Below are 8,919 nucleotides of genomic sequence, written 5' to 3'. Positions count from 1 at the left end.
CGCTGCCCGCCGCGGATTTTGCAGAGTAACTCTTGGTCTGGCAGACGCCGCACTTTGCCTGGGCGCTTCTCTCCTTCCGGGGGGGAGGGGGCACCCATGTCCCTTGCCTACTTCGGGAACGACTTCCCGGCTCCCCCCTTGCCCCCGGGTCTGGGGACCACGCTCGCGGAGGGCAGGGATGCGGCTCTCTCTGTGAACAGCGTGTGTAGCTTTTCTGTGGGAAGGAAGGAAGCAGGGAAGGAAGGAAGGAAAGGGAGATGTGCTGCCCATTTCCACCCCCTACTTTGGCACCTACTTTGCTTTTTCTTTCTCTTATTTGTAATTCAGTCTCCACCTCCTCCTCACATCCATGCAGTTTTGTGGGAGCCAGCCATCCTCTTGTTTTCCTTTCTTTCTTTCTTTCTGCAGGAAAGACCTTGTAGGGATAGGTGGGGGGTATTTGTGTGGTGCCAGGGACTGAAGATGTGCATTGTTGCTTTAACATCAAAGCCCAGGCTAGGCTCCGTCCCTCAAGTTTCTCTCTTCCCCCCTCTTCCTCTCGTAGTGCGCTGGGGACCTCTCTGCGCACTTCCACATCCCCCTGCTTGGTCACTTTCTTTGGCAACCTCTTGTGCTAATCCCACTGATTCCTCATTTCTGAGCCCCAGCTGAGGAGCTGCACAGGAAACCAAAGCAAAAGAGTCTGTGTGTTGTCAGATGACTGGCAAGTGTCTTTGATGCTGCTTTTTACATTCTCCTCCATTTTTAAAGAAATACTTTACTGGGCTTTGTCTGGGCTTTACTTTTGTGTTTGGTTGCGTTTTCCTGATGCCAGAAGTGCCAACTCCTGTTAAACACGAACAGCATTTTCTGGAAAAGACAAATTGAAAAGCAAAAAGTAAAAGGGGGAAAAAAAATGTTACAGTAATCTTTACCTGGGGATATGTGGGCTGGAAAAGGGTTTCCTTGGCCTGTTGCCATCCTTGATTTGATGGCTGATTGATCACCTGTCATCTGGCTGCCTTTGATCTATTCATTCCCGATAAACATCAATAAATCACTTGCCATGGTAACGCCAGACTCAGTGACGTCACATGTGGCCTGTCAACTCTCTGTCAGTGCAACTTTAGGGGCTTCTGGCTAGATGTGTGACATGCTGGGAATCACAGGGGCGAGTATTTTGGTGGGAATAATACTTAGATATGTAGAAATGCAGGGCCTGTTTTCATTAGCGCAACAATTTGGGGAACCAGGAAGTGAAGCTTGAAGCATTCATAATTCTTGCTTTAGGAGAGACCCATATGTACTGCATGGATGGAGGTGGGAGTTTTCCAAATGGTGTAGTAGTATTTTTAAGTAGTTCATTTAGGAGTGCCTACTATAACTTAAATAAGGTAATCCTGCTACTTAACAGAGTATTGCCAAAAGCAGTGCTTTCAAAAAGCTGAGTGTATGTTCAAACAACATGACAAGTTCTCAAAGGGCCATAGTCTGAATTTAGTAAGAAGCAAGTAACACAACGAGTAACCGAATGTAAAGAGCTCTATCCACATTTCATTCCCCACATCCTTTGATACCTATGCGAGCTGAACACTTTTTTTTTTAAAATAGAAGATACCGTGTGTTTTGCGGTAGATTGTGTAGTCGTCGTCGTCTTCTGATAGTTGGAAAGTTTGCAAAGTTTTTTTTTCTTTTTTTTCTTTTTGAAGTCCAGTATTTATAAGATCTAGGAAATGCTACTGTAGCAAAATAATTTGCTTGAGCGTTTTGACTTTCTATCCAGTGCCATCAATAAGCACAGTCTTCAAATGTGTTGAAAACTTTTGTCCTTTCAAAATACCTTGTAACAGCTAACCGTAATTTACTTGCATGAAAATCAAGTTCTGAGAAGTTGAGCATATCCGTCAAAGAGCTGACCTGTATTTTGGACTTTGTTTTGTCAGTGAAACTATCTATCTTCAGTGCACACACATACTGGGGGGGCACTGTTTCTCAAGTGACCCATCCATGATGTGTCATATATCTTTTACATTTAGTAAAAGTGTGATCCCTTTACACTTTTGGTATTTTGGTTGCTATGTAAAATGTTTAACATGGCGCGTAAATGTTTCCTACTGAAATGCTGCTTTAATGCTCACATTGGAAATTATAGTTTTATCTAATCGCAACATATGCAAAAGTGGGGTTATTTTTTACACATTTTAAAGCAGCAAAGAAATAGGTTAGTTAAGAAATATTCATTACAAAAACTTGACTGCAGGACTAATAGGAGATGGAAGAATGGTTTTGCTCTATCAAAATGACCCGTCAAAACGACTTTGTTTCATATTTGATTTAATTGTCTCTCTCCTGACAGGCACATTCATCAATAGCTTAATGGTCAATCAGAAGTTGGCAGAGTGAGTGCTTTCATTCTTTCCCATACACTAGCTTTGGCTTTACTTTATCAAAATGCCTCTGCCTAATGGATATGGGGGATGTAGAATGACTAAAGGGCTACTTATTTAAGAAGAGTGAAAAAAAAAATTATGCTGTTGATAAGTGCATGAAGATAAATAAGCGAGCTCTGCATGAGCATTTTTTATTTTGAGATGGAAGAAACTTCTAATTTTTTTCCTTCTTTTTGGTTTCACAACTGCAAGTTATAAGGTTCATGACTGCTTTTGTGGCACACTGAGAGTGATGACAAATTGATTGCTTTGTACAGATAGAGAAAAAAAAAGTGTGGGGGGGAATTAAAGATGTCTGCTGATTGGTAACTCAGGAAATCCAGTCCCCAGCAACCTTGAGAATACTCGAGAATTTTTTTTCCTCCAAACTGAAAGGTCCGCTCAGCCATAAAAAAAGAAAAGTTGTTTTGCCAGCTTCATTAGTGTTCACCTAATTAGCTGTAAACCTGATGGATTCCTGACAGCTTTAATGATTGGAGATGACAAGCTCCACGCAGTGTCATCCAGCAGAATTAGGTTTGCAGCTAGTTTGATGTAATCAAGTTGATATTACACAGTCCTGGTTGCCTTTAGTTGTGCATTAACTCAATTTTCTGCTGCAGGTGACAAATGGGCTTTGGTACCTGGATAATCATGTCATAGGAATTAGGGCCGTTTTAATGGTCTGGAGTAGAATAACAACAACAAAGAACTCTCAGCAGCACAGCGCTTGCAGACATAACAGACAGGTGCACAAATTCTTTATGTCTAGCCCAAGTGTTAACACCACACTGTAGAAGACTAAAGCTGTCTCTGAGAATCAAGAATCTATAAAAATGATAATTTCAGTTTGTTTACTGAAAGGCTCAGATGAGCATCTTGGATAAATTTGGGGCATACTGTCAGGGGACTGTACTTTTTCACTCTACACCTGTTAAAGCAGGGGGAAGATCTGAATTACAGCTGCTGTTCCAAAGACTTCTGTCATTTAAGTTAGAAGGGGTGAAAACACTTAGTAGTTCGAGGCTACAGTCTAGAAAAGCTGAGAGATACTGTATTAATGGAGGCCAGTTTGGTTCATGCAAACAATAATTATCTATCTTTAAATTATAGCTTTCACTTGCTGTTTTTTTACAAACATATCTATTTAAAATATCAGAAAAAAATATAGTCATAATTCGCATTGACAGGGAAGACTTAATACATATTCTGTATACATATTATTCCACGGAAAGGAAGGATTCGAAACTGCAATCCTATGTTGGAAACTCATTCATTTTTTTTTCCTTTTTTTTGGTATGAAACAATTACTGTTTTTAGGCCTGGACAGTACCATGGGTTTTAAATTCTCTTAAGAGAACTTGGTGTAGTGGTATATATATATATATATATATATATATATGTATATTTGCTAATTGTGGTTTAAATAGTAAAGATAATTGCATATTTCTTATGCCCTATCAGAATCCCCAGCTCCAGCTCCAGCACTTATGTTCTAAAGGGGCAGATCATCAATAGGGACATTTACATATGTGTAGATCAATTGATTCCTCCCCCCTTCCACCCCCCCCAAAGATGCTAAGCACCTGTATTGGCCATTGACTTCGGTGGTATTTGCGGGTTCGCAGCACCTCTAAAATATCAGGCCAAAAGTGCAGTAGAAGCAAATATTTGTTGAAAGATGGCACAGAAGTCTTCAGCCCAAATTCAAGATGTGCAGATACGAGTTCAAGAAGTGATTCCCAGGGATTGCTTGCCACTACATACCTACCCCCAAAGTAAATGTAGTGATAAAGTAGACTACCTATAAAGGTACTTGCAGTGTCAGCCCTTGTATTTGCCTCCAAACCTGCCACATATTTCTCTGTTGGACAGAGATTCTTCCTAGCAGCAAGCTGACAAAATGATTAGTTATGGCTGTCCTCTGCTTTTTTTCTGCAAAGTGTGAGGAACAATGCAAAAAAAGAAAAAGGGGCATAAATATAAAAAGGCCTGATAGATTCCACTGAATATCCTGCTGGAAAACAGAATTTTCCAGAATCAGCTGCCATTGCTCCCATTAGCTTGACAGCTGTCAATTAGGGCTTCAGTGCTCTCCTGGGCCACAGTTTATTGCGTGCGGTTGATGTTGTCATTTTGTTCTCAGTTTTGCCTTGAGCACTATCATGAGCAGGAGTGAAATAGTCAATAACTGATGTATCAGCAGTTATTTCTTAAATTGGCTTACAAGTCTGCATTTTTCCTCTTTTTACTAAAGATTGTTTTGTAAAGTGATTAGAATGAATTGTGACTGCTGCAGGGTTATGGGAAATGCAGTGAAGCTAGGGTGAGTTAGCAGGATTAGAGTGGTTCCTTTTTGTCAGTGCTGTTTTCAGGATTAGTGGAAACTAAAGTACAGAAAAGATCACCTTCAGGGTGAAGTGCACGGTAAATTTGAAAGTGTGTTGTGTGCACACTTATGTATAAATATGGTGGTAAAATAGGCCGTGAAAAGAAATCATTTACGAAAAGTACCCTCTGATGTAGCTTTCTGTACAAAGCTTTCAACTAGCTAGCCTTGCCAAACAGCAGTCCATATTTTAATCCAGTTCATGACTCTCAGCTAATCCAAGTACAGACTGGTAAATGTTAATACAGCCCCATTTACATGATAAAGCTGTTAAATCAAGTATAGAAATGCCTAAAGTGTTGCACTGCACAGTAGGTATGTATGCATGTATATGTATGTGTATAGTATAGTACTGAAAATAGCATAGTTCCAGGGCAGCCCTGCGTTTTGTGCTCTGTAAAATAGTTGAGTATCATTTACTAAACAACCCACCTCAGGTGTTCAAGACTGGGAATTTTTTTTTAATTCAGTTAACGCCCCAAATTGTGGTTTATCTGCCTGAAGTTAAAAATGAAAGGTGAATACAATATATTGTATTTAGTAACAATGATATGGACTGGTACACCCAGACAGATAATATGCAGTTGTAATTAGACTGAATAGACAGGCATTCATTTTTAAATTCTTTGACACATGCATAAAATAGTCATATAATAAGATAAGATGACAATTTTATGTTAGGTTGATAAAGTGTCCCGATACATGCATTTAAATGTCTGTAAGCCTTTTTTTATCCAGACAGATTAATTCTAGTTTCCAGCATTTGCAGTTAGTCATTAAATTAATTTAAAAAATCCCACTAAACAATGGATGTGTTACTTTTTTGTGTGATTACCTGAAGCACGAGGACTGGAAACATGGATTCAATTGATTTTTCCTTGAATTCAACGTTTTTAAAAAATACACCAGAAATTGGTTTAAGGGTTTAAGCCATCATCCAGGAGCAGAATGTATTGTGGTTTTTTTAAGTATAATAATGCAGAATAGAATATTATAAGTGCTTGAAATGGTTTACCAACATTTTCATAAAGAACAAAACTTACAGTAATTCATATAAAGGGTCCTTATTTTAGACTGCAAGACTTCTCTGACTAAATTTCCCTAATTTTGCTAGTCAAAGACATTTTGACAGAGACAGACTCCACAGAATTTAAACTCTCTTCATTGTAAGCATCGAGACTTGGATTATTTTTTAGAAAACAATCAATGGTCTGTACTCGGGGGGCGAAAAAAAATAACCACGAGGTCAGAGAATACCTGAAAGCTTTCTGCCACCCCCATTACCTTGTTTGTTCAGACACTAAAGGTGCGACTCTTCCAGAATAATCTAACTTTGTGTTTGGTCTTAATTATAAATTATTAATTCATAATGTCAGGACATGTGTTATTAATTATGATTCTCTTTTCTTCATCCAGAACAGCTGTTTGGGAATCCGGTAAGTTCTCTGTATTTGTTGGTGTGAGTGTTCACCAAATGAATAACTCTCCATTCCCAACCACAGGCCACTTATCTCTTCTTTTCACACTAGGCAAAATTGTCTTACCAGCTAGGCTAAGCTTGACATTGGTTAGAGTAAACTTGAGAGGTTTTAGGTAATTAAGCACATTCACAGTACTTGAACATGTTTATGGAGGTGGTCGGTATGTCGTGGCCATGGATAATTCTTGTTTTAGTATGGCTATATTGAGGTAGAGAGGTCAAAAGGGCACCTCTATGAACTTATAGTAGTGGAAAGTAGAACAATTTCTATGCCCTTCTACCAAACTCCTGGCAAACTTTGCATGCAAACATAGAGGAAAGAGCTATTTTATTATACATTTGGAATGACTCAAATTCATTTACTTTTGATATTTCATTTCCATCATTAAATTGAGCTCTCTGTTTCAGTTTCTTATGTGTTCTTTGCAGAATGCATGTTGCATAAAATAGGCAATTTTTAATGAACAATTTAATGTAAATGGGTTCTGAATTTAAATTAATATTAATGAAGCTTTGAGTGAATTTATTTTGCATACGTAAAGGCTTGTAACTCTTTCACCCATACACTCTTGTCTTATGTACTAACACATTTGTTAGGTGGATTGGCTAGTTTCCATATTTTGTTATTAAAAAACTTTAATGGATTTACATAGTTATTTGTACCAGTACAGCTTTAAGCAAGTCAGTATCTCTGTTTTAAAATATACCTGACTGTACATTTATATGTTTGTAGTTAGCATTTTAAATATTTATCACTCCTCTGTTTCTTAATATTTTTTTTTTACTTTAATTTTGCCTTTATGCTTGGGGAGAAATTTATTCCAACAATAGTTACTACAATCAAGATGTTTTCTTTCTTTGGCTTACCTCTAATGCATTATGTATCTAGGAATGATGGGATGTTCTATAATTAATTCTGTTAGATGTAATTGCTATAATCACTTTGATGCTACACATAATAAAAGTAATATGGTAAGCATATGAAAAAATATAAACACCTTATTGTAACACTCTAAGTAAAATTCTTTTAAAAAAAAATCTTGTTTAGAGCTAAACTTCCTGTTCCTTATTTTGTCAAAGGTGACATTTTATTTAAAGCACATACATTTTTAAATAAATGAATTTCTGAAATTGGAAAGCCTCTAACTGGCAGAGAGTCTCAGTTGTGTCTGCATATGTATTTGACACTGAAGTCCATTAAAGATGTAGTTCATTAAGAAGCCAATCTTTATAGTTGTTGCAAGTGACATGTAAATATCACCGTATAGCTTGTGAAATAAGAGACAAATTTGTATGTTGTATTAAAAATCCAGTACATAGTAAATAATATAGAAATGGAGCCATAATCAATTGGATGCTTCCACATAGTGCAGAATTATGGGAATTATAAAATGTATGAAGGTTAGCACGTAACTGGAGAGAGACTTTTTCAGGCATAGTCCCAAGTGGGGAAAAGAGTGTAGAGGGTGATTTTTTTTGTTCTTAACAACCGCTCCACCCCCTCCCTTTTTGCAAATAGGTTTGAATTATTATTTGCAAACACTGATTTTGATAGGGTGGAAATGGGAAAAATATGAGATGGGATAAGCCATGTACATTGTTAGCACTGATTCTGAAACAAAAATGTTAATATGGTCATAGTTCTTAATTAGTTGCACACCATACTTAATGCTGCAAAGGTCACTTGGTTTTATGATCTAGCTTCATCTATGAGTTTGTATGTTTCCCCCCAAATTTATATTTTACTGTCCAGTATTTTCTACGCAATTGAGTGTGCAAATCATGCCCAGCACATGAACTATAAAAGAAATTAGAAAAATGCAGATACTACAGAGAAAAAGAAATTGTTTAGTAAGTGTTATTTTCAAATAATGCACAGTGCTAGTGTAGAGGGCAAAGGAGGTATTACATTTAACTTCTGTAAGCTGAACAAACAATCCCTAACCAACATCTTACTGAATTGTTCCAAGAGAAGAACAGAACAGAACAGGGTGCTGTTTTTGAGTATCTCTGGGACTGGGCTCTGTGCCTGATGTCCTTTTCCTGCTAGGTCAAGCCTGTTGCTGGAGGGCCAGATCTCAGCAGGGGCCTCCTGAAGGACTGGCGAGGCTGTTCAAGACTGGCAGCCATCAGTCATCCATCTGTGACACAGAGTCTGTTTTTGATGGCAGGGATGATAAAAGGCCTGGGAACTGTATAGGCCCTTATAATCAGGGCCAGTGCTGACATCCTTCTCAACTTTGACAGCTTCTTCCTTTTCTCTCTTCACCGCCAAGACTGTCTCAACTGATTTTTTTTTTTTTTTCTCTCTCTTGTTTCATGTACTTGATCAGTCTCAGATGCTGGGAATTATTTTTTTCTGAAGGGAGGGGGAGTGTTTCTTTGGTTTGTGGGTTGGGCAGGTGTGAGAGGAAGTCTGGTTTTTTTTTTTTTTGTACTGTAGGCCTGTTGCTAATTAATGTTCCTCCATAAGATTCTGTCGGAGTTGAGTAATGTTTTTGATCTTTATGCCTGATAACTGCATACTTAATGAGATTTCAAAGCTGTGAGTGCAGCTCCCTACAATTATTGACAGATGCCTTTTCTTTGCCATTGGGTTCAGCTTCATAAATCCTCTTGCAGTAATGAGGTTCAGAAGTGCC

General features: G+C 38.1%; 1 protein-coding gene across 2 annotated transcripts in view; it reads left to right on the top strand.

Moving 5' to 3' along the window:
* TSHZ3 (teashirt zinc finger homeobox 3) overlaps window positions 1-8,919 on the top strand; it is a 71,612-nt gene that overhangs the window by 747 nt on the left and 61,946 nt on the right. The window lies entirely within an intron of this gene.

The sequence above is a fragment of the Crocodylus porosus genome, unplaced genomic scaffold (assembly GCF_001723895.1).
Source record: "Crocodylus porosus isolate Cpor-Errol unplaced genomic scaffold, CroPor_comp1, whole genome shotgun sequence".
NCBI classification, from domain to species: Eukaryota; Metazoa; Chordata; order Crocodylia; family Crocodylidae; genus Crocodylus; species Crocodylus porosus.
Note: the sequence above shows the minus strand (reverse complement) of the source record. Positions and strands in the feature narration are given on the sequence as shown.